This window comes from Paroedura picta, chromosome 1 (genome assembly GCF_049243985.1).
Source record: "Paroedura picta isolate Pp20150507F chromosome 1, Ppicta_v3.0, whole genome shotgun sequence".
In the NCBI taxonomy this organism is placed as follows: Eukaryota; Metazoa; Chordata; class Lepidosauria; order Squamata; family Gekkonidae; genus Paroedura; species Paroedura picta.
In genome coordinates, this window is record NC_135369.1 from 85,890,011 (window position 1) to 85,917,200 (window position 27,190).

Sequence of the window (27,190 nt, forward strand, 5' to 3'; positions counted from 1 at the left end):
TCTACCTTATGCTATCTGAAAAGTTTATATCACCCTGGTTCATGAAGATTAACAACAAAATAAAGTCTATCGGACTGTCTATTGAGCTTTTAGAAAACCTTGAAGAGAACCAAGCTTACAATATCATCAGGCAATGAATCCTGAATATCGACTATAAGAACATTATCGCTGGACCACATAGAACATGCTCTCCCATCTTTTTTGAAATCTATCCCCCAGCAAGAAGGATCGCGGAGTACTTTATATCTTTAAAATCGCCTTCCTTGAAGCGATTTTTTATGCTAGCAAGGCTGAACCTCCTACCAACAGCCGTGACTAAAGGTCGGTATGTTAAAATCCAATATGCCGATAGAATCTGCCCATGTCCTGCAAAGAAACCCAAGTCAGTGGAACACGTTCTCCTCTTTTGTGAGCAACACAACCATCTGACTCACTGCCACATGACTTTCACATCTCATCCAGGCACAGCTACTTGTTATGTTCAACAGTAGTTACCCCCACTTAAGCCAGCTTCATGTGGTGGTTAGAGTTTCAGACTAGAGAGAACCTGGTTTGAATCCCCCACTCTGCCATAGTACTCACTGAGTGACCTTGAGTCAGTACACATTTGCAGCCTAACCTACTTCACAGGGTTGTTATGAAGATAAAATAGAGGAGAATGATGTGAATTGCTTTGGCTCCTATGAGGCAAAACATCCTGATTTCCGCTCAGAGGTTAAAGTGGTTATTACTAGGCCTGCTCTGGTTCATAGGGGTCTGTAATTGGGCCTTCCTGCTGACACTATCCTTATTTCTTTAAGGTTGGACTCAAGAATGTGGTAACTGGTTAACTGTGAGAGCCTGTGCTCAGTGATGGAACTAGATGGTAGTGGGGAATCAGAAGTGAATGATGCAATCTTCTGGAGAGTTCCATCAAGCAAGTTCCCTTATTTGGCTTTGATAGAAGACATGATGCCAGAGAGCAAAACACTATAATAAGGTTAGGCAGAGGGAAGCCATCCTAACTTGGCAATTCTGCTGTACTAGTACATTTTTTTGCTGTGTTATGCTATGCAGAGAACACTTTAAACTCTAGCTTGGATGCTTATGTTCTAAGAAGGTGCATCAGGAAGGAAGGTGGCAAATCAGGAAGTGTGCATTTCCACACTGACTGGGGTGCAACTTAACATCTTGCCCACAGCCAGAAATTTGGGTATGATCCTGGACACCTCCCTTTCAATGGAGGTGCAGGTCACATGAGTAGCTCACACGGCATTTTTCTTTCTTCAACAGGTGAGGCTACTTAGCACCCTAGTTGTCCTTGGATTGCTTAGCTACAGTTATCCATGCCACAGTCAACTCCAGATTGGACTGTAACTTGCTCTACATGGGCCTGCCCTTGTCCCAGACCTGAAAATTGCAGCTGGTTCAAAATGCAGTTGCTAGGGCCCTCACTGGATCATCTTGGAGGGCCCATATCCAGGCAGCAGCATTGATTGCCAGTTGCAGCTCAGATCAGGTTCAAGGTTCTTGCATTAACCTTTAAGGCCATCCATGGTCTGGGCCCCACATATCTTTGGAACTGCCTAACTCTGTATGCCTTTCACCAGGCTTTATGCTCGGTGGGTGCAGATCTGTTGGAGATCCGTGGCCTGAGGGAGGTATGCCTGGCCTCGACTTGGGCCAGGGCCTTTTTGGGACCCAGTGGAATGAGCTCCCTGCAGGCCCTGATGAAGTTGTCTCAGTTCTGCAGGGCCTATAAAACGGAACTCTTCCACCAGGACCATTTACATACTGGGAACTTCACTGCCCCAGCTCCCGTGCAGGAGCACAAATTAGGGGCGGATGAGGCGCACCGGGCCAAATGCTCCCCCATGTGGGTGCAGGAAGAGGTGGGGCAACCTGCCACGAATAAAACTCCATCTTGCAGTCCGGCATGAAACCTTCAGTGTGTAAATGGTCCAGGTCTTTGGTTGAAGCCAGGGCGAGTAAGATCTGGGCCTCTCCCTGAGTTAGTCAGAACACCAGGCTGCCTTGAAAGTTCTCCTGATGGGGTTAATAGTCTGTGAGTGGGGATGGGTAGGGTTAATTAGGTTTTTAATGGGTAGGGTTAATTAGGTTTTTAATGGGGGCTATTTTTATGGAGTTTGTAAGAAGAATGGAACCTGCCATGAGCCACTATGTGGGAGTGGTGGGATATAAATTGGATAAATCATCATCATCTAATGCCAGATATTGACTGTATTAAATAAATAGTTAGCTTTTTCATTTTTTGCTGCTACTCAATGGAGACTGTGCTGCATAGTAACATTCTGATTTTTAAGTTTATTCAATAAATTTTTATATATTTTTAAGTGTCTGCTTTGTTTGCATTTAACCTTGAGGACCATGGGGCTGGATGCTGTCCACCTGCAAAAGGAGCAGCGATCCAGGGGTAGCCAGGCTTGGGTGTTCAACATGTCCCCATTGTGGAGAAAGGCAGGGTATACATGACATTAATAAATAAAGCTGAAGATGAGAAGGCAGATAAAAAGTAGGCTGGTTTGCAACTGGGATGGAGAAAAGCAAGCAAGCAAGCAAGAAAGAAGCATGTTTAGGAGATTTTTAAAAGAAGCTACTTGATCATTATGTGATGTCATGGCATCGAATTCACCTATGAAAATGGCTATTTGCCAGCAAGTAGAATGTTTCACAACACAAGATTTCATATGTTCACCAGAGAACAGCAGTATGACTTCCTTATATCAGCCAGAACAGTGTCATTCTTGGCAGAACTAGCAGATATTCAGATAATACATTCATGTACAGTGAGTTTAATCTGCAAGACACGGCTAAATATAACATTTAAAATTGAATTTTTAAAGCACATTGGCAAAGAAGGTTATTTTAGATTGATAATATTAAGATACAGTTAATAGGTTGATAAGAAGAAATGGAAAACAGCTAAGTATAAGAGAAAACTTGATCTGACAGCACAAGCTATTAAACTGTAAACTACTTTCTCAAGGCATATTTCACTCCTTAGAGCATCTGAAGTTACATTGGACAAAGTAACTGAAATCATATTCAATTGAATAGTGGTATATTGACAGGAAATTTTGTTGCAGGATTTGAGATTTTGTGAGTCACTGCTCACTTCTTCAGATATCATGAAAACTCATACCCTGCCACAAATCTTGTTTGGAAATTTTTAAACAGAGGCTAGATAGCCATCTGACAGAGAGGCTGATTCTGTGAAGGCTTAAGGGGGTGGCAGGTTTCAGTGGATGAGCGATTGGAATTTGAGTGTCCTGCATAGTGCAGGGGGATGGATTAGATGACCCATGAGGTCCTTTCCAACTCTATTATTATTCTAACTCTATGATTCTATGATTCTATGATAGTCATTAAAGTACTACTGGACTCCTGCTCTTTTTTACTGCTACATAAAGTCTGTGCCCATCTATCTGGCAGAAAAAATGAACTAGATAATCTGTGAAGACTTTTCTTTTAAACACCCTTCATAAGCATTAAAACACAGCCAGAATGCCCCTATTGATTTTGTCATATGAAAACCCATGTTTCAACACAAAGATCACTGCTGATCAGTGGGTGTCTTTCTTATACATAGTGGATACATTTCCTTCTCTGACTAGGAAGCCCTTATTTCTTATGTTTGTTGAGAGGTTCCAATGCTGGATATTCTGTGACAAGAACAAGAAGTTTCAAAATTCCCCTCTGTGTTGTTATCACATGCTTAACTGCAAATATCTAATATTTTGAAGAGATATGAGGGTAGAGTTTCCTACACAGAGATTTTCAGAGGTTGGAGAGTGGACTAAGGGGCCTGTTTTCATCTCTCATGCTTCAAAGGTACTCACTGAAGGAAGGGTACCTGTTTATGATGCTGCTACCATAACTATTTTGGGACGTAAAGATTTTTTGGACAGAGTTTTGGGGTTTTATGTGCCTTAGGTTCTAATTTATTGTAGTGAAAGGGACTCTGTGGAGCCAGGAAGTGCTTTGGAGGAATCAGACTGTAAATAGTTGTGATTACATTTCAATATTGAAAAATATTTGAGCACAGCTACACTCCTGCCATCTCCCTTGCAGTGACCCTCTGGCTCATTCTGTGTTGGCAGCTGATGAAAAGGGAGATGAGGTTGTGGTTGTGGACCTCCTGCCTCCATTATGCAAAAATGCTGGTCACACACTTTGATACTGTTGGTTTGTTGTCCCTGCTTGCAAGCAGTGAGTGCAGAGCTGCAATTTGCCAACAAGAAAACATGCACACTTAGTGAATGTAAAATCTAAATTGTGATTGTGCATTCAATCTGGGCATTTAGTAAGGCATCAGTTTGCTATTATAATCTCTTATTATATCAAAATAAAAGTGAATTTTATTCTGTCATCTGCCCATGAAACCAAATCTTGTCTTTCATTATAATGTCTCCAGTGTCTTTTTCTTGTTTAGATTTTTTCCTGATAAATATGGGGGAAATGATCAGGGACCCTATTTGCCTTCTTTCTCTTTCCTCAGCAGGTGACTCAACAACTCAGCTGAGGCAGTGAGATTTCCAAGATACCCACAAGAAAGCAAACTGGCCATGGAGAAAGGGAAGTCCCCCCCCCTGCCCCCAGGGCTAGTTTTTCTTTACTTGCCATGGTAGTGATCTGGTTTCACTCTTCTCTCCAGCCAGCTTGCATTTCTCCCAATAGACCAGAAGCCCTTGCAAAGTCCTGCTGTTTTAGCCATTTTCTCTTAACCTATTTTAAGAGTGGCATACATCTTATCCATACCCTGGCTGTTCCTGTCTCATGATTTTTTGTACCAAACACGTGCTATACTGTTTATCCCATCAAAGCTCCCTGTCATTTGGGAGTTTCCAAAGCAGAGATGAACCCTAGGAATGTTCAGAGTCAGCATGAGTATTCTCTGTAGCTGTGCTACAAATAAGATCCCTAGCAAGAAGAGTCATAAAGCAGAAGGAGGCATAGGACAGGTATGGTAATATGTGCTGCGTATGAGCCTTTAAAAATGGGGAACTGAACACTGGAACCATCTCTGTGATCAGCAGGCCTTCTTCAGTTGTTCAAGTCAGACTTAAGTTGTAATCCTAAACACACTTACTAAGGAGTAAGCACTGTCGAGCACGATGGCTTCTGAGTAAACATGTCTTCCCATTTCAGCCTTAACTGTTTACATCTACAGCCTTTTCCTTAATAAGGCAATTTGATTTTTCTTAGAATATCTCACAGCTAAAAGTAAGGGAATTATTTATTATCATTTATTGAATTTCTATGTTGCCCTCCCAAAACCAGCTCAAAGCAGGGTACATAATACAATTAATAATTAACAATTAGTTAAAAATCAATATAAAAAAACATAAAATTATACAATGAACAATATATCACATATTAGCAAACTAGCAGCATTTAGAAACAGTAGCACATCAGTTTGTTGGTCACTACCCATAGGTCTTTCCAGGCTGGGTGTCTCTATGGGGGATGTTTTGGCAGGGAGGACCCATAGATTTAATGAGGTCATTGGCTCCAACCAAAGGTTTGGCAGGGGCTCATGGGAATTGTAGTCCATGAACATCTGGAGGACCACAGGTTGACTACCCCTGCTCTAGAAGATGATTCCACCAAGTAGGGTGTAGGGCTGAGAAGGTCCTGGCCCTGGCTGAGGCCAGACATACATTCTTGAGACCAGCGACCACCAACTGCTCGAAGTTTGCAGAGCAAAGTGTTCTGCAGGAGATATAGGCAGAGAGGCAGCCCCTCAAGAACTGAGATGTTAATACATTATGGTTAGGGTTGCCGCTCTGGGTTGGGAAATTCCTGGAGATTTGGTGAAGGTGTAGAATTCGTGTGGAATTTGGGGCAGGGAGAGACCTCAGTGGAGTATAATGCTATGGAATCTACATTCCAAAGCAGCCATTTTCTCCAAGAGAACTGATCTCTGTCTCCTGGGGATGAGCTATAGTCCCAGGTTATCCCCAGGTCCCAACTGGGGACTGGCATCCCTGTGGTTCACAACCACCCATAATGCAAACTAGGTCCCTGCTAGTGAGGCCACTATCTCCTTTTAGCCACATTTGAGCATTTCTCTGTCCCTCATATTATCAATCCTTTTCTCCAGAACCTTCTTCAGTTATTAGCCTCTTGCCAGCCTCATCTGGCCTTTTCCTCCCGTCTCATTGTGTCCCTTCTTGTAATTTCCCCTTTCTCGGCCATTATGTATTCTGTGTCCTCTCTTCATTCTTCTTGCTCTTGATCTTCTTTTAGCCACCCTGGAACCTGGAAATTGCCATCCCAACCAAGGGACATTTTCAGTTACCCTCACAGAAACATCTCTGCAAATTGCATTGTTCTGTGAACAAAGGGAGATTCTGACATTCACAGCTGCTCAGCCAATCAGTGCCAGAGTGTTCACTGCCACAAACAAAATACAATATAAATTCAATTGTTTTTAACAGATAAAATAGCTGAACATTCCTGAAATGAAATAACCAGAAAAATAAAACAATTACTTATTGATTTATTTTTCTGTGACCAGATTCCAGTATACTCCAGATCTGAAGTTTTTAAGTCCCTAGAAATACTGGTATTATATTTGTGCAGAGAAATGAGCTCAGCTCCATTCTGTCCTTTTAGCCTTTTAATACTTTGCCAGCTGGAACTGTTCCAGGTAGGCCCTTTAGCCTTAAACAGCTGTGCACAGTTGCCACAAATTGCTTTTCAGGATGTCCTGGTGAGAGTTAGATGTGCTGTACAAAACTTCAAATCCAATCTTTAAAGTAAGCTTTTCATACTTTTTATTTACCAACTTTAAATTACTTTTCCTCTTCCTCCTCCTCCCATTGATTCTTCCCCATAGAGGCACTCAATCAAATAGTTATGAGGAAAAATAACATAGGAGGAAATACTTTTTCCACAGATCATTGACTGGACTTTAAATTTACCGCTAACAAGATCACCTAAGAGTCTTATGGCACCTGAAAGACTTAACAGATTTATTATGACATAAGAGTTTTATTCCAGGGGATGCTCTGCTTGGTGGAGAGTTTATTGTTTTGCTAGATTCAGATGAATTTTTTAACTGTTATTTCATTTTGTATTGAATTTAATTTGCTGTTAGACACCTGTTATGTTTTTGTGTCCTCATTACTGTTTTGTTGGCTGCATTAAGGAGATTGGGTAGGATAATATCTGATGAATAAAAAAATGTTAAGATTTTATGGATATTGCTGCAAAACCAGAAGATTTTGCAGATGTACAAGGTTAAAAGGCCTGCTAATAGCCAGATCCCTCTTCTTTTTGAGTCAAAGTTTGTCTGCAAACACCCTTCTACAATGTCACCTATACATCACCTTCCTATTGCTCTGCAATCTCTTCATTTGGCTGATATGTACAAATGGATGCCAGTTGCATCTAAACTGACCAAATTGTGCTGTCTGCTCTCACACAGAAAGAAACCTGTACACACCAGCCAGATGCCATGTTTCCAGGGCTCCCTGCCCGGCGGCCTGATGCGGCGAGAGGCACAAAGCGCCTCTCGCCGTGTCAGGCCGCGGCCCAAGGGAGCCCCCGGCAGTCGCACGGAGCGCGGCTGCCGGGGGCTCCCTGTCCGACCATGAAGATCACTTCAACTAGCTCAAGCAGGGAGACAGCTGGGGCAGCCATTTGAGCAGCAGAATCCCTAACCTTTCTCATAGTCCTAAGAATTGGGACACAATCTTAAAGCTTGAAGAGTCTAGGGCAGGCATTGAGGCAGGGGAGCAAATACCAATTGCCTGCAGCAAAATGTCAGGCCTGTTGCCATATCCTTGAGTATCCCAGGGGGCACAATTGGAAAGGTTAACTCTTCTTCCCTTTCTCAGCCAGGTCTCAGTGATACACACTAGGTCATCCCCATCATCCAGAATTAAATCTGGGTTGGTTGCTATTTTGCCAGTAAGTGTCCTAGCAGTGAAAGGCAAGATACTATAGCCCAGTGGGATATTAATATGAGTATCTGCATCACCCTGGCTGGAAGAAGAACCAGAAGGGGCAACAGCACACAAGTGTCTGATATCCCTTCTCCTTACCCAGCTTGTGCTTCTCCCCCACTAACGGTCATCTCCTCTACCTCATGCCCTACTGCATGTGGCAACAACCCCCGCCCCAAAACCAATCCCAGTCAGCAAGTGAAACATGGACAAAGGACACTCTTCCTTAAGCTATGCTCTCTGAAATTGCAGCTGTTTTATAGTTGTGATTGATTCCCCCCCCCCATTGTTTTAGGTCCGAGTTGTTATTCTTATTCATTATTGGCAGTCTTGAAAGTAAGCACGTAACTGAAAGTGAGAAATATTTTATATAAACAAATAAACACTCCTCTAAATAATAAGCTAAGGAATAGGATCATTATCCTCTTTCACCATTTAAATCAGTAGCTTTCTGTGCGAGCAAGATCCTTGTGATTGTCTTTCAGGCAAGTGGACTCAGCTATAATATAATCCTATATGTTTCCTTAAACAAATTGTTAGTTAATGAGCCAAGCAACAGAATAGCACCCAATGCCAGCCCATCTGCAAACTACTCTAAGATGGTGGTATGTATTAGTCCTCTGAGTTGGAATGGAAACATCTATGTCACTCACTTCAGTAGTAAGTAGGTTAACTAGAGCCAAAAACCTTCATCTGTACATTTATCGTAATGAATGGTTCAGTGAATCATTGCTCTATTGTTAAAGAACTGTGATAATTGCTGCATTATAAATGAGGTTTATAAACCACAATGTTTTGTTCTGGGCAAACATTCAAGTCAAATATCATTTGCAGAAAGCTACAGATTTTTATGCTTTAAGCACACAGGCTATCTCACAAGGTGAGTCATGTAATCCCAGGAGGTTGGGAGAAATCACAGATGAAATTTGTTTTCTAACTAAATAGGTATACTAGTTTAAATGAGCGAGGACCCTTACATTGGATGTTTCATATTAGACTGTAAAAACATTTACCCCTCATTAGTATTTCCTCATCTAATTGCAATTTTCTGGCACAGCTGCTTCATAATTAGCAGGTGCTGACTGATTTTGCCATCCAAGGACTTGACATCCTCAGTACTTTTCTGGGGCCTTGAGCTCATCCTGTTCACATTGGCTATTTACAAGTTTATGGCTGACATAAAGTAGGACCCATGTGGTAATCAGTGTCATTATTATATTGAAATGCATCCAGATGCAAAATATTTTCATGGTACTGTAGTTATTAGGAAAGCAATAGCAATTCAAACAGGTAAAATGCTAAATACTGTTTAGCCTGTAGATATTTTCTTTTGAGGATCACAAATCTGTTTTGTACACGTACATTAAAAAGGTATGCCAAAAAGAAGGGTTGGCACTTGCTGCCCTGTGAAGACAGGGCAGAGCTCATGGTTTTGGCCTGATCAGGTTATATGATATCTTCAAACAGTGCTGGAGCATCTCGAGGCTATTCCACATGCAGCTTCTGCTAACCAGCTGAGCTTATGCTTAATTATTTAAAATCTTTCTGTCACAGACTCTCAGGACAGATATTTGCAGCCATAAACATTAAAAAAAAGGCATGGAAAATAAAAGAATCATAGAATCATAGAATCATAGAGTTGGAAGGGGCCATACAGGTCATCTAGTCCAACCCCCTACTCAACGCAAGATCAGCCCAAAGCATCCTAAAGCATCCAAGAAAAGTGTGCATCCAACCTTTGCTTGGAGACTGCCAGTGAGGGGGCGCTCACCACCTCCTTAGGCAGCCTATTCCACTGCTGAACTACTCTGACTGTGAAAAAGGCGACATCTATGGCTACATCAGATAAACTGTCATGTAGCAGAAGATATACAGTGAATGAACCGCAGCAAAATAGCAAATATATTCAATAATAAAATAACAAGTAAAATTGGCAACAAAATGAGCAATAAACATTACTAGAAAATTAGAGAAGAGGAAAGTTTAACTAAAAGAAACAGTAAAAAATAAAAAATGCAATGACAAATCAAAAGGGTGCTTGGGTATATAAAAATATTGTTACTTGATGACTGAAGCATCAGGGCAAACTACATGATAGGCTTTGGTCACTTGTTCCCATTAGTTTGCTTGTGTTCCCCCCAGACACACAACAGCTGCTGGAAACATCTGACAGACAGACAGAGACAGAGACCAAATAGCTTGAAATGGTGCCGAAGAGATCAGTTTTCTCCCATCAAAATTATATTGGGGGGAATTATTTTGCTGGTTTTGCTTCTTCACTTGGAGTAGAAAAATATATGGAATACTCCCTCCACAACACAGTTTTTGCACAAGAAAAAACTACCTTCCCCCCATGCACTGTTCCAAGTCCATTCAAGCTCTCAAGAACACAGGCAAAGTCATATAAACAAATAACCTAACATATTGTGTAGTTTGCTTAAATGTCAGCCTGGCACTAGATAAACAGTTGACCGGGAAAGGGTGTTTTGTCAGTATTCCTTTTTTTAGGTTCTTTTCTTTTAACCCACTCTCCTTCACCCTGTTGTGCTTCAAGGAAGCTGTCCTCATGGGAGCTTCCACAATGACTTGCTGCAGTTCCATGCCTCGGAACAGAGGCAGAAAAAATGGGAAAGTTCCCTGGACCTCCCATTGCCCTGGCCCTCAATAGAGGGAGGGATGGAAGAAGCAGACTCACTGGGGCTGGGAGGGGCACCCATAATTGCTGCTTGCCATAGTGCACCCCAGTTACTCAGTTGGGTGGGAAGGGTGGCAACAGGGCTGGTTTTGGTGCCCTTCCACCTCAGGTGCTCTAAGTAATTGCCGAGGTATACCTAATAAATGGGTCACCTCTTATATTCAGCATCTGAAAATTGGTCATTCATTTTATACATAAGAGTTGCCTTGAGGGGTTCGTCCCTATAGGAAGCTTTTTGCATCCCCCACCCCCGCAATGCTTTGCTTCCTCCCCACCTAAGGTGACCAGATTGTTCCACTTTTGAAGGGACGTCTGGAGGTACCTGGCAAATTGTACTTATGTTGAAATTAAATATATATATATATATTACAATACTATTTTTGCATTCCTTGTTCTATGTAACTTTTTGTTGCTCCATATAGACCAAATTGTTAATCAAGTCAATGGTGTCCCACTTTACCAATGTTAAAATCTAGTCACCTGATCCCAACCAAAATCTCTAACATCAAAATTCTAATTCATGTTCTACCTGCCCCCTTACATAGTTTTGTTCAAATTTGTATGCTTAGACTTCATATATGCTGGTTTTACAAATGAACTTAAACTTTGGTTGTTTTGATGTATCAAATTAAGCCTTGGCTTTTTTTTCTTAGTAAAGAAAAGAATACTTATTTTCATCAAAAGTTTACTAGATCTAGTGCTGCTCTAAGCTATTTTAATTAGTATTTAATTAATTAGTATTTTTTATTTTATGCTGTGAATACCATGACGAATGCTGCGAATACCATGGACAGCCAAAGTTACCAACTAGATAGTTTTAGAGAGGAGCAAACCAACTATGTCATTAGAAGGCAAGATATTAAGGCTAAAGCTCACTTACTTTGGACACATCAGAATTGCTAGAAAAATCATTAATGCTTGGCAGGGTCAGCAGCAAAAGGAAGCGTGGTCACCAGAGGATCTGCTGGCTCAACACGATCAAAGCCGATACAGGGATCACCATGAACCAACTAAAAGAAGCAGTCAGAGACGGGCGCATGGTGAAGACTTTCCTATAGAATCACCAAGAATCAAACACGACTGTACAGATATCATCATCATTCTAAATAGGAAGGAGATCCCAGTATGGCGTTTAATGTATGTATTATTGTTATTTTAGTTTGTTGACATCTCAAGGGCTCCAGAAACTCATGCCTTAGCAGGCTGTCCCAAATTTATTTTATTGTATTTACTTCATTTGTAAGCTACCTTTCTTGCTGAGACTCAAAATGGGTTACAGAATATAAAACAGACAGCAGAGAATTCTAGTTAAGAGACCTGTAGACCTAGGATTACAGAACTGAATAACAATGCCAACAAAGAAAAAAACTGTTGAAAGCATAAAATACCATCATACCAAGCGTGGGTAACAAAGGCAGAGGACAATGGAGTAAAAGAAAGGCAATACATACAAAAGCATTGCAATAGACTATGAACCTTCTGGGCATTTTGCTGCCCTCCAGAGCAGAATATCTCACTGAAGAAATTGAAACCATTGTGATGGCTACTCTGGCTAACTTAGCTTCAAAGAAGTGACAGTGGTTTGTACTTATGCACTGGAAGCACATTTTCTAATCTAACCTACAGTAGGAGAGTTTCATAAAAGGTACCTCCTCTTACTAAGAGGATTAGCCTTACGCTCTGCGGGGGCTAACCTATTGGTCATTCCCGGTCCCAAGGAAGCTCGCCTGGCCTTTTCGGTCCTGGCCCCAACCTGGTGGAATGAGCTCCGGGAAGAGCTGCGGGCCCTGCGGGAATTGTCATCATTCCTTAGGGCCTGCAAGACAGAGCTCTTCTGCCAGGCTTTCAGTTGAGTCCAGGCAGCAAGAAGATCCAGCCCCCCTCACAAATGTGACGGTTGCATCTGTCATCTACCCCCTCCCTTTCCCTTCTTAGTGGGCGTGGAATTGGGTTAGTCATATTGAATTTTGCTGCCATTCTTTTCTTAACTTTTGTATTAATTGTATTATGTTTTATTGTGCTTTTATTGTTTTAGGGGACTGATTTTTATGTGACCCACCTCGAGCCTCCAGGCAGAGGCAGGATATTAAATAAATAAATAAATAAATAAATAAATAAATAAATAAATAAATAAATAAATAAATAAATAAATAAATACATACATACATACATACATACATACATACATACATACATACATACATACATACATACATACATACATAATAAAGCGCAAAGACAAAAATCACTCCTGCACGGAGGACGTAAAGCTGCACTGACACCTGGTTTTCTGTCTGGGGCTAGTTGCCCCAAGTCTTCCCACAACTGCACAGGGTAGCAATTGGCCTGCTCCCACCTGTCTACCCCAGATTTTCGCTGCTGCATGAGGTAGCCAATGGACAGGAAGTGGAAACTTCCCACCATTCATTTAGGTTATCACCCACTGTGACATGACAATAACTCCTCAATCACCTTCCACACTAGCGCCAAAATCGCTTCATTGTAGCGATTTCTGGGGAATCGGGAAAAGTGGATTCACCCCCAGAAAATTGCTACACTCTTGCCAACAACCTACAACACTTGTGAAAAAGACATGTGCGTTCTCAATGTAGCGGTTGCAACAAAGTCCCTCCCCCTGGCTCTCTCCTCCGATCTTCCAGTGAAGTGATCGCCATTTTTTTTCCTCTGAGCGGGGAAAGCAACGAACCAGCGAGGCTTCATTCACCCAGCAAGGCTTCTCCGGCTACAGTCCCTCCACAGAAGTGCTTTAAAGCTCCCCTAAGTCCCCAAGCACAACACAGCCCCCTGTTCGCCAGTTCCCTTTAATTTTGGCCAAAAATCGCGCCCGTGGGGGGGGGGGATTTTTTTTTCCACTCGGGGGAGTGTGGTAATGATGAATCGCCAGCTCACATGCCAGCTAGATGAGTCTCTACGTTGCGAAGAATCAAGGCATATTCGTTGCAATGTTTGTGTGTGTGTGTGTTTTTAAACTGTGCTTAAAGGGAAAGGGGCTTTTCGGGAGCATGATAACAACTGCCCATTGGCTGTTCGTTTGATTGACGGCCAGGGGCGGGAACAAGCACAGAAAAAAATTGCTTCCTTTCTAGCGATTCCTGCGAGACCGGAAACCTGTGGGGAACGAATGAAACGCTACTGGATTCCACTACAAATGAAGGTATGTGGAACGCCGAGATTGCACTATTTAAAATAGTGTTTCCGCTTTGTGAAAGCAATTGGCAACATTGGTCCTTGTGTGGAATGGCCCTCAGATTTCCCATGGACATGCAGCCTAGGCCCGACATATGCCCCTTGAAGCCTAGGGCAGAAAAGAAAACACAGATGGTAGCAATGCTACCATTTGCCCAACTGAAATAAAGTTGAAATTGGAATAATGAAAACAAACATATAACAAAATTTTGAAGACCAATAATTTGCAGAGAGTAAGTGAGCACATTTTTATGTATGTTCTTACCGTGAGGAGCAGTAAACAGCAGGTGTGTGACTTTGGTGACTTCCTCTCTTTCCAGGAAAAGAAGCTGATAAAGTTATGCAAGGACTGTATCCAGAAGCAAAGACTATCTAGAGTCAAGCTACTTCTGTGTAGTTGCTATTCAACTCCAGACCAGCATTTATATAAAGTTTACTGTGAACTCCATAAAAATTAAGAGAGACAAAAATTATAGTTGGTTTTTGACACACATGCAGAAGCTCTTGTTGAGTCAGATGTCTAAAACAGGTCAACAGACAGCACAGTCAGCTGAGTAAATATACACTTGTGTGGTTACCAACCATCCCACTGTATTTTGTGAATAAGTGAAACTCTATTAGAGCAGATTCAAATGAGTAGCCGCGTTGGATAGAGCAGCTGCTTTGACATGCTGCATCTTTAAGCATTTGATGTGCTTATGAAACATGATCCTGTCCTGAATAGTAATATGAAGTTACAGTAGACAGTGCAAAATGGATGAACCCAGTCTTCTGGGAAACATTCAGGCACATTCATCATTACAAAACTTAGAGAAAAGGAGAAGCATGCTGGGAAAATGGTGCAGGAAGGACAGTGACTACAATCTATCACTTGCCTCATTCATTGAATTAGTCACTTCTTAGTCCTGCAAGAGCCTTTCTCTAAAGTCATCTCACAGGAACTTGGAACAATTCTTTAAAAAAGAAAGGAAAAGAAAACACAGTATAAATATAATAAAAGAAGCATGGAGCCATAAGTGGCAGAGTAGAAATGTTTTAAATGTTCTCCAGAAGGCCAGAATAGATGGTTCCTGCCTCACCTCCTCGGAAGGGAGTTCAACAACCTAGGGACAGTCACTGACATGCGTCTGTCAATCTTTCTTCAGACTAATCACATGAAACAGTCACTACCTCTGAGTATGAGTCTAGCAAGCTATCAAGTTGCATCCCAAGGAATGCTGAGGTTTTACATGAGGCTACATCTTAAGTGCTTCAATATAAAGGTGAAATTGTTATGAAACTGGTAAGCCCTGTCAACTGAACATGACAGGAATGATACCACTATATGCTCTGCATGACTGTTGAAACCCCCACTGAAATCAGTTGGTAAGTACAAGTTCAAATATGCCATGGTTCATGTACAGCAGAGTTGTAACCCTTGGAGATTTCAAGAGATTTCAAAGCAAATGCGTTTCAACTGGAGCACAGTAGAAGAATTCTAATACATGGACACTCAGATTGGGGACAAATATCTGCAAAACATCCAACCATGTCTTTGCATTTCTGCTCTTGGCAATGTCTGTAGAAACCTTACTAATGTTCCTGGAAGGGCCTCTGACACTGTGGCAGACTGATGTCCTCACTCTTTCCCCTGAGCTGTATCCAGACTTCCTCACAAGGTATGGCTACCATTTTTCAAGGTGGGGTTTCAAAGAGATGAACATATGTTTTCCTTATAACAAAGAGTAACTTCTAGAACTGAAGGCTCTTTCTCCAACTGCCACTGATTTCAGTATTTAAAAACTTGTTTTAAATGGAATATGTCATGTCAAAAATTAATAAGTCTTCTTTAAAAACTTAGATACTGGCCCCATATTCACTACAGCCCTGCATCCAGCACCTGTAACCTCTGAAGGTGCAGCATATCTCAGCCTTTACATGAGTCACAGAAACTTGCAGGGAGCTAAGAGCCACAGCTAAACCAAATCTACACCCAAACCAAATTGATTAAGTGATCTGATTTTATATAGTCAAAACTAGAACCATTTCCTCACAGAGGTGAAAAATGCACACTGTCTTCTGTTTTCAAACACATGATATTAAACCATGCATTTGCATGCTTCCTGATGGGAGAACCCTCCTACAATATCCCACTGTCTTGTCATGGCTTTTCCCTTCCCGATTAGGCGGCAGAGAAGACGGAAGCATGGACAACCCACAGGTCCCCCCCCACACACACACACACTCCTCAGGTTATCAATCAACACAAGCCACCATCTCTTCACAATGGTTGTTTTGGGGACTCAAAATTCCATCCTCTCCTGAGTCCAGAAAAAAAAAATTAAATACCCTTCCACATTGCTATGGGGAAAGGCCACAACAATAAAACAGTTACAAAAAAATTACACTTTTGCATTCCTACAGGATTATGGCACAACACTAAAATATTTCCTTAGATCTCTTTTTTGGGATTCTTTGTATAATGGTCTGTAGTTATGTTCAGGTAGATTTGTGATAGGCTGGCCACTGTAATTGGACCCCGATCGTTGTGTGTTCACAATGAAGATTTAAAGCACAGAACATGGATGCTGAGCGAAGGGCTGCTTCATCACATGCCCCCTAACTCTTTTCCCATTCATACCCCACCACCAGAAAATTCAACAGGAATGTGCTTTAGATTGGGTTGCTGCCCAATCCCAATTACTGCCTGATTACTGTGCACAGTGAAGAGAACATTTTATTTCAACTGAGGGAATGTCACTTTGCAGTCCCATAGCAATGTGGATTGTGCCATTTTAAAAAAATTGATCTGGAAATGGAGAGGGGAGGGTGGGTGCGAGGGTGGGCAAAATGCTGTGGAGACGGTCACACATTTCTCCTTTTAGACAGGCTTGCACCTGTTTGCACTTCATTGTGCACCACAACAGGAAATGGGAAGTAAATTCTACCACCTTCCCTCATTGCATGGCAAAAAGGACAAAAACTCGCACCACCCACTGGAGAGCTATGGGTTACTGCCAATGTCATGTGGAAGCAACATTAAAACCCATGAACAATAAGAGGCCAGGCAGGGGCAAATTCCTCATGTGGAAATGATCTAGTTAAATGTCCTCTGTGTGTCTGTCCTTCTGCTGATTTTTAACACCTTGGTTGCTGAGGCAGGTCTACCTTGTCTCAAAGCTTCATTGCTGGAATTAGAATCCAACCTTTGACCAAAATAAGGGAGTTACGGTTGCCAGTAGAGGTGAGGGTCCCCCACAGCCAAGCCTCTGATAAGCTGGCTGGTGAGAGGGATTTACCAGGAGAAAGGAGAAGACCTAGCCCTCATGGCCAACATCACATAGGAAGTGGCATCATCACATCAGTGATGTCTGGGTGACACTCTAGTATTTGGACAAAAGCTCTACGGTGGAAGCCAGTTTTATGATACTGGCCATGGGGCCTTCTCCTTTCTACCCCATCCCCCACCTGTTGACAGGTGAGACCTAGAAAACCTTCAGTTAGCCTTGGATCCAGTGAAGCTGGCAGAGATCCTGGATAATTCTAGTGTAAAGCCAGCAAAACCTTGTTGAGGTAAGGCACAGTTCATCAAATAGGTTGTTCACTAGTATATCTCCCCCTCCTCCTGCTTGTACCACTGCCTGCATGCTCTCTGCCACAAGCATAAATGAAGTCCTATATAGCCATCTCTAATTTCTCCTCTAACTATTGTTACTGAGATCTTCATACAAATAATTTTTACAAGCACAATTTGAGTCACTGCACCATTACACTTCAAATAATGCGTGTTCCCGTATTTGGCAACTTGGTATGAATATCCAGGAGACAGTACTACGTTTTAAATTCAGCCTGTGGCTTAGACTCACACACCTGTTTTAAAGGAGGCGAGAAAAGATACAAAACACTTTTTCTGCAGTTAGGCTTTTCAAGCATTGTGCTTTCCTCCTAACATTATTTTAACACTGTATTAGTCTCATTGCCAACAATGTACTTTGCACTAGAAAATAGTTTTGGGTTTGTTTTTTTACAAAGACTTCTACTGCTATTTGGTGGCAGGCTGTTCTTAAGTGTTTTAATGATATCTGAATGTTGTTTTTAATGATGACTTGTTTAATGAGGTTGAAAAGAGGAGAGACCCAGGGACTTAGAGGCTGGCTAATGGCTTTGTTTGTACTGTCATGCAGTGATCTGTGTCCTTGTTGAAACCCACACTGAGGGTTCTTTTCGTTAATGGAAGGGTGGAACACAAATGGTTTTAATAAACGCATCTCCATTAAGCTGAGACATATTGGTACCCAGCCCTCTCCCAACTATCATTACCTGAAGCTGTGTTGTAGAATCCACTCATAAGCTGGGTCTTGTATTGCCATATCAAGGTAAATTTATATGCCCTTTCATTCCTTTCCTTGGGTAGCCATTTTTAGCTCATGCCCAGACCGTCCTCTAAATGAAGATGCAGTCTAAAGCGTTAAGAGAGATGTTTGAGGGACATTTTACCCCTCACTTTAAGATGATTATTTCTGCTTAGAGTAGTTTGTCTTGCCAGCCTCTTATTCTAACCACATAACAGAGGCTTTGCTCAGACACAAATACTGATGTAATAAAAAGTAGCAGTGAGTCATCTTAATGGTTTGTGCGGGTTAGTCACAGAGCCAATGAAGGGCCTAAAGTTATCCAGCAAGATAAGAATCTCAGAGGCAATGCTTGGCAATTTCAGAAAAGTTATTGTTTCTAAATTGTTTGCAATTAGCTTTATTAATACCCCGCTTTGGTTTGACTTGTGCTAGCTGGCTGCCTAAGAAAAGTGACAACTTGATCCACAACAACAGTGCTCTGATTTGAGCTTCTGTCACTAGGCTTGCCAGCTGGCCTGGCTTGTTGCTGGTGACTTTCTGTGGCACAAGCACCAAAGTTTGTAAAGTTCTAATTTTTATTGAAGCCTTTACACTTCATACAGTCCTCTTTTGGGGTATTTGTGGCAAAGTTAGAATGCAGGTCCCAAGCAGGTCTGGTAACACTTGGAGTTCCTGAAGCCCTCATTCTTCCTCAGAGGTCGTCTCCACCTCCCATTCTTCCTCGGATGAGATGTCTGTTCCTGAGTTTGGTCCCAGCTCAGGAGGGTTCCTGACAGGTGAGATATGTGAACTGATTCATTTGATTCATTATTATTCATCTTTCATTTATTGATACTATGGCTTGATGACTGCAGCCTCAAGAGTGATGGTTTAAACATGTACATCCAGCCTGCATGATATAGATAAAACATTGATGTTGTCTTGGTTCAGACATCGTGGCTAGCTGGGATAGCAGAATCCTGGTTTCACAAAGTAACCACAGTTGATAGTTTCCTGTTATGTCTGAATAGGTCTGTTATCTCACAATACCTCATATACAACAGCTGTTCAGTTGAGTTCACAGACTGACCTAGGGATCAAGAAAAGGCCTGTCCACATCTCAGCCAGCCCACAGCCTTTTTCCACGTGGTGGATAAGCTGACAGTCCCATGGCACCTAATATAACATGTGCTATAAACGCTCCACCAGCAGGCAGGCATGCTACGGGTCTGCCAGATGGACACCATTCCTCCCCTTCAAGAAAAGGGTGATGATGTTCCTGCTTCTTCTTGGGAGAATATTATTGGAGGTTGGAGATGTGAATTGGATTATTGACAGGAAGATTATTGACAAGAAACCCACCACTGCACTGGCATGGGGGAAATCAGACTTTGTGTTTTAATGAGGAAGGTGCCTAGGAATAATTATTTCAGCAGCTGGACAGTTTGCCATTTCAAATGTCAATTAGTGCTGCATTTTTATATATTTTCTGATGGATGAGATTTTAAATCGTTTGACAGAAGACATGTCCATTTTGCAGTGTGCAGCGTTTCCCACTCTCTTTTTAAAAAACCTGCCTAGGCATACCTGTTAATTATATTTGCACCTCAAATAACCTTCATGAATATACTTGTGTCCTTGCTGTCTAGACGAGGCTTCCTAGAAATTTCTGTCATCTTTAAATAACCCAAGGCAAAGAAATCAGCCATGAGACTGTCTCTTCATGCTGCTATTGTGTTACTAATTCACTTTAGAAGACATTTGCCCTACATAGTAACTGTTGCTAGTGAAACAGCCAGAGAGAGCTTCTGAACAGAAAGTGAATGAGCTGAGCTGCATTTGTCTTGTCTGAGTCTTCTTTGCCTTTCTTCCTCCTTGACCAAGGAGATGAGAACCATTTGACAGAGGTGCTGCATTTAGAACTTGTTTGTTTAATCTCTCTTCATTAAATGGGCTGCTTGATTAATCACATACGACTGGACACAACCAGTTTTTTTTTTCTTCAAGTGAAAAGGAAGGAGAGGTCCTATTTGTCCACCCCAAAAGGACATGCCGTGGGATCAGGGGAACAGTGTGTACAAAAGCTGTGTGGGATGGGGACTATGCTAAGGGAAGAATTGGATGAGACTGTCTGGAGGTTGCCCAAACCACACAGAATTTAAGCTTCATTTAACCAGGGAAACTCAGGCTCTGATGCTGGGTCATAAGCCTGTTAAAAGTCTCTGTGTCTGCCTAGGCTGCAGATTTCTGGCACAGAAGGGAACAGAGGTGTCCATCAGCCTTTTGGCCTGCAAGATAGATCCTTTAGGCTTGCCAGAACTTGAAGCTTGGGCTTCTTCCTTAGCCTAGCCCTTGGAATAAGGAGGGCCATCAGCTTGCTGTGTCCCAGACTCCACTTTTAAGACATTGGCTTCACCACAATGAGTTGGTAGGTGCCAATTAATCCTTTCCCTCATGCGTTCCCCCCCCCCCAAGTCCAAAACAGGAGAGCCAGTTTGGTGTAGTGGTTAGGAGTGCGGACTTGTAATCTGGCATGCCAGATTCGATTCTATGCTCCCCAAGATGCAACCAGCTGGGTGACCTTGGACTCGCCACGGCACTGATAAAACTGTTCTGACCAAGCAGTGATATCAGGGCTCTCTCAGCCTCACCCACCTCACAGGGTGTCTGTTGTGGGGAGAGGAATGGGAAGGCGACTGTAAGCCGCTTTGAGACTCCTTCGGGTAGGGAAAAGCGGCATATAAGAACCAACTTTTCTTCTTCTTAATCTGTGGTTACCTCTGACATGCAAAGTATACAGGCACTTTGATGTTGGGTGCCTTGCTCAACTACTACAGCAGCTGGGAGGGGGGTCAGGTAAAGAAAAGAGTTAAAATAACTCTCCTGTGCCATGACCCCAACCTGAATCAGTGGGGGTGGGGAGCGGCTGTTCACTGATCTCTCAGCCTAGTGTCTAGTTTTACCCTAAATAAGTGCTTGCTGCTCTTGTAACTATAGGAACTTTAGGACTGCACACAGTACTCCAGGTGGATCTGGCCAATACGGCAAATAGTGGGACTATGACATCTTGTGATTTTGATGTGATGCTTCTGTAGATACAGCCCAAGGCTGCATTCACCTTCTTTATCACTGCATCACACTGCCTGCTCATATTGAGCCTACAGTCCACAAGATCACATTTGCACACACTGCTACCCAGAAGTGTATCTCTCATCCAGTGTGCATGCTTCTCATTTTTGTGACTCAGATGTAGAACTCTGCATTTCTCCTTATTGAATTGTATCTTGTTCTCATTTGCCCAGTTTTCCAGCATGTTCAGATCTCATTGAACTCTTTCTCTATCTTCTGGGGTGTTTAGTACTCCTCCCAATTTGGTGTCATCTGCAAATTTAATGAGTTCCTCTACCCCCTCGTCCAGATCATTTATAAAATGTTGAAAAGTAATGTTGGAACCAGTACTGAGCCCTGTGGCACCCAACTGCTCACCTCCCTCCAATCAGATGAAATACCATTGACAACCAGTATTTGGGTATGGTTTTCTAGCCAGTTCCCTGTCCACCTAACCATCTGATAATCCAGTCTACAGTCCACCAGTTTGCCCATCAGAACATCATGGGAAACCTTGTCAAAAACCTTACTGAAATGTCCACTGAGTTTCCACAATCTAATAAACCCGTCACTCAGTCAAAAAAGGAAAGGTTGATCAGGCAGGACCTGTTGGAGACAAATCCATGTTGACTTCCCCGGAACAACAAATTGTCCGACAGATGATTGTAGATTGCCCCCTTTAAAATCTGCTCCATTATTTTCCCTACAAATGTAGTCACTGGCTTGTAGCTTCCTGAGTTCCTGAGATTGGGATAATATTCACTCTCCTGGCATCTTTCCAGTCCTATAAGAGGTCCTAAAGATGATGGATATGGATTCTGCAAGCTCACCAGAAAGTTCTTTGAGTACATCATCCAGCCTAGGGGACTTGAACTCATCCAGCCTAGTGTCTCTAACAACCTCTCTGTTCATGTCAACCTGCCACCCAGACACTGTACCTTTCTGACAACCATCCCTAGATGTATTCATATTCTTCTGGGAAAATATCTTCATATCTAGCCACTTCCCCAAAGCAGAAAAACAGCCATTTCTGCAAGCCTCCAAAGGAAAAAGAAGCTATTTTCACTAAACATTCATTCTCTAAGAAATGGAAATTGGTAAAGTAATGACTGCTTGGGGTGGAGGTGGAGATCTTGAAACCCTCCCTGGATCTTATCTTCAATCGCACCTGCAGTTGGATCCTAAACTTGGGGACTTTCACAGAAAGGGAACTAGAGGCCCTTTGGCTGCCCTTGGAGGATACACTAAATAGCTTCTGATATCTCTCGCTGACTGAAGTAGACAGGATTCAGTGAGGCCAGCCAGTTGCCCCCTAGACCCCTGCCCCTCATGGCTCATCAAAAGAACAAAGGATAGCCCCCTCCCCCGGGAGATAATTAACCTCTCTCTTTCAACTGGAGAATTCCCAGAGGGGCTGAAGGAGGCATTGGTCTGGCCTCTGCTTAAGAAACCATCCCTGAATCCACAGAAGCCTTCAAACTGTCTTGCACTTAGCATTCCAAGGGAAGGTGGTGGAAAGAGCTGCTACAGTCCAACTGACAGCATTCCTGGAAGAAGCTTCAGTCCTAGACCCTGCTCAGTCAGGCTTCCAGCCTGGCCATGGGATTGAGACAGCATTGGTCACCCTGATGGACAACCTCCGCCAGCACATGGATTGAGGTGGATCAGCACTGCTAATACTACTCAATCTCACAGCAACATTTGACACAGTAGATCACGAGCTGCTAGCTCATCGCCTTGTTGACACCAGGATACAAGATACAGCCCTTAAATGGCTCATCTCTTTCCTCCAGGGTCACAAACAGAGGGTAGCAATAGGAGAGAACCAATCCCATTGTTGGCAACTCCGCTGTGGAGTGCCACAAGGAACAATTCTCTCCCCAGTTCTATTTAATAAATTTATGTGCCCTCTAGGCCAGCTGATAAGGTGGTTTGGTCTGGGATGTCATCAATACTCTGATGACACCCAGCTCTTTCTCATGATGGATGGCAATCCTGGCTAACCCCCACACTCATTAGCCAGATGAAGCTTAATCCTGCAAAGATGTGGTTCGGTAGGTAAGGGCCAAATGAGGAAGCACAACTGTCCAAACAGGGTGCAACTGTCGGTAGCATGCTTGGCCAGGAATCTGGGCACAATCTCCTTCTCCATGGAGGATCAGATTGCAACAGTAGCCTGCTTGGCATTCTTCTACCTACGCCAAGCCAAGCTTCTTGCTCTTTGCCTGGCCCCAGAACACATAGCCACAGTGATCCAGGCAACAGTCACCTTTAGGATGGATTTCTGCCACTTGCTCTGTGCAGTCTCTGACCCGGAAACTCCAACTGGTGCAGAATGCAGCAGCCAGGGTCCTTAAAGGGACACCTTGGAGGGCCCATATCCAGCCCACATTCCAACAGCTGCACTGGCAGCCAGTTGACTACTGTATCAGGCTTAAGGTTCTGGTAATTACCTTCAAGGTCATACATCTGGGCCCTGAGTACCCGAGAAGCTACCTCTCCACCTAGCCCCCCAAGAGCTTTACTCTCCTCTAACACCAATAAACTGGTGATCTCTGGCCCCAAGGAAGCTCGTCTATCAATTATCAGAGCCAGGGCTTTCTCAGTCTTGCCCCCACATGGTGGAATGAGCTCCCTGAGAACATCAGGGCCCTGCCGGGACTAAAACAATTCTGCAGGGCCTGCAAAAAGGAGCTCTTCCACCAGGCTTTTGGCCAAGACAAGTGAACAAGCTGCTACCACCAACCAGAAGCACCATAATCTGCACTAACTGAAAACCGGAACATGGTACAGACTGACCAAACTGTTATTGAATACTGTTATACCACACTGTTTGTTGTTGCTGTTATTAAGTACTTATTGTTATTATATTACCCTGTTTGATACAAGTTCACTGTTAAATAAGTTTCATATTGAATATTCATTGTACTTTACCACATATGAGAGTTATAATGTAGACCACCCTGAGCCGAAAGAGGTGGTGGCATATAGAATCATAGAATCATAGAATAATAGAGTTGGAAGGGACCTCATGGGTCATCTAGTCCAACCCCCTGCACTATGTAGGATCCTCACAACCCTGTCACTCATCCATTCTAACCTGCCAGCCCTTAAGCCTTCACAGAATCAGCCTCTCTGTCAGATGGCTATCCAGCCTCTGTTTAAAAATTTCCAAAGATGGAGAACCCCCCACCTCCTGAGGAAACCTGTTCCATTGAGAAACCACTCTAACACTCAGGAACTTCTTCCTGATGTTGAGACGGAATTTCTTTTGAATTAATTTCATCCCATTGGTTCTAGTCTGTCCCTCTGGGGCAAGAGAGAACAACTCTGCTCCATCCTCTATATGGCACCCTTTTAAATACTTGCAGAACTATATTATAACTATATTATTTATTTATTTGTTTAGATTTATATACCACCCTCCCCGAAGGCTCAGAGACTATAATAAATAAATATTATGCACAGGAATACCATGGGGCTTTCCGCACCGGGATCTTTGTAGCAAATTGGTTGCTGAATGAAAAATCGCCATTTAAAATAGTGGAATTCGTCGTTATGCATACCTGCCTTTGTAGTGGAATCCAGTTGCGTTTTGTAGCGTTTCCCACAGGCTTCCGGTCTCGGCAAAAATCGCTAGCCAGGAAGCGCTATTGCCAAGCTCGTCCCGCCCCTGGCCGTCAAGCAGCCAATGGGTGGCCGTTAGCATGCTCCCAAACAGCCCCTTTCCCTTTAAGAAAGTTAAAAAAAAAACACACCCATTGCAACGAATCTGTGTTGATTCGTTGCAACGGAGAGACCCATCCAGCTGCCTGGTGTGTTTGAGCTGTCGTTTCATCGTTGCCACGCTCCCTCCGAGTGAAAAAAAAAATCCCCCCCCTCTCACAGGCCCGATTTTCGGCCGAAGAAAGTGTAAAAAATAAAGGGAAAATACTTCAGCAAACGGGTTTCTCTGTGTTTGTGCTTAGTGACTCTGGGGAAGGACTGAAGCCGGGGAAGCCTCTAAACAGAAAGAGGCTCGCTGGTGCGTTTATCCCCGCTCGTTCGGAGAAAAAAAATGGCGATCGCTTCGCCGGAAGATCAGAGGAGAGAGCCAGGGGGAGGGACTTTGTAGAAACCGCAACAATGTTAACGCACAGGTCTTTTTCGCTAGTGTTGCAGATTGGTTGCAGGAGTGTATCGCTTTCCGGAGGGTGAATCCACTTTTGGAGATTTCCCTGAAAGCGCTACAACGAAGCGCTTTTTGCGGATCGGTTTCAGGTGTGTGGCAGATTGTCAACGACGTTGTGCATAACGGCAAATCAATAGCGTTTTCAATTGGCAACCATTGTGCGATTTTGAAGGCGTGCGAAAAGCCCCCATATATATGAGAAAGGAGAATGGCTCGGCTTGTCAGCAAATACCCATCAAGTTAATACCATGTGACTTGCATGATTCCCAGGACTGACTGCTTTCTACTGGTCAAGAGCTGCTACTTCACACAGGATAGTGTGGTCTAGTAGTTAGAGTTTCAGACTAGTATCAGAGAGACTGTGGTTTGAATCACCACTCTGCTTTGGAAGCTCACTGGGTGACCTTGGGCCAGTCACATATTCTCAGCCTAACCTATATCACAGGGTTTTATGAAGATAAAATGGAGGGCAGGACAATAATGACAAAAGAAGATCTCTCCTGGGTAGGGAGGAGAGAGAAGAAAGGAGGGAATGCTGAAATATAGGGGGAAGAGCTGCCAGGAAGAGGGAAAGAAGATATTGTGTAGGGAGAGGGATACAGAAGACAGTGAGATGTTCCCTGCAAGTCTTTGTGAGCTCCCCTCAATGCAACTGGGAGCTGTCACCATACAAGTGGAACACAGTTTTCCTAGTGGAGGCTGCTGGGTAGAATAAAGGAGGAGAAGCTGCAAATAAAGATAGGGTGGCTGGTGGGTAAGAAGGAAAGAAGAAAGCAGGAAAAGTATTGACTATGGGGCCTCTTAGGGAAGGGAAAGAACAATATTGTGTGCATGTGTGTGTGTGTGGGGGGGGGGGGTGAGATATACTCCTGAATGCCCTTATAGATCTCCTGCTTGTTAATGGTAAATATCCGAAACATTTGGCAAGGTCAAATGAAGATCATCCAACATCTTTGAAGCTGCAGTTGCATACCTTGATTAGAACAAGTTTGCCACTTTAGTGCATGTGTTTCATCTGGATATTAATTTCTGTCCTGTTCGTATACTCAAGCCTCTATACATGATGATATCTGAAAAACTGCATCAAATACTGTGAAACTATAAATAGCATACTCTCACTTCTTTTTCCAGACTCTCAAAAATATCACTAAGAAATATTTGTTTCTGGCACATGGTTAAAATCTGTTTAGCAGTGAATGTGTATGTGACAGTAGGAATAAGCGGGTGTATTTTATGTTCTCCTGATTGTCCCCCTCCCCCCGCACCAGTCTGAGTGGATTTGCAGGCTAAGTCCAGACTTCTTTCTTTGAAAGATCTGTCACTTTCTATTGATGAACAGCCCGAGGGTGAGTTCATACTGATGGCAATTACAGGCTTTACTGTAGAAGATGCATGTGTCCTGCAATAAACCAATCTCCAGAGGAATTTTTTTTTACAGTTGCAGCAATTTCTCAGTCATTTAAACTAAATGCTTTTGGGGCTAGTTTGCTGGAGGACATATCTAAGGAGACCTTGCAGTGAGTGGATTGGTAACCTGGAGAAATTTCAATGTCAAGGATGCTCAGGTTCATTTTTCCTACCACTGGGTATTCTCCAGAATTGCCAGATCTGTCTAGCAAGGTCATGCATACTGAATGGGAGATACACTTCTGAGTAGCAGTATGTGTGAATGACATCTTGGGGTACTTGTGGACTGTAAGCTAAACATGAGCAGACAGTATGATGTGTTGGTAAAGCAAAATCA

The 27,190-nt window shown here is 42.9% G+C and overlaps 1 protein-coding gene across 2 annotated transcripts in view; it reads right to left on the reverse strand.

Moving 5' to 3' along the window:
* Window positions 1-27,190, reverse strand: part of DISC1 (DISC1 scaffold protein) — a 483,193-nt gene that overhangs the window by 169,890 nt on the left and 286,113 nt on the right. Inside the window, exons 13-14 of one of the 2 annotated variants that reach the window (XR_013232750.1) lie at window positions 14,120-14,807; window positions 6,197-6,334 (exon numbers count right to left, since the gene is read on the reverse strand). The gene's annotated coding sequence lies outside the window, so the exon portion shown is untranslated. Of the gene's footprint in view, window positions 1-6,196; window positions 6,335-14,119; window positions 14,808-27,190 lie in introns of those variants that run through there. The other variant, XR_013232748.1, reaches the window with a different exon arrangement.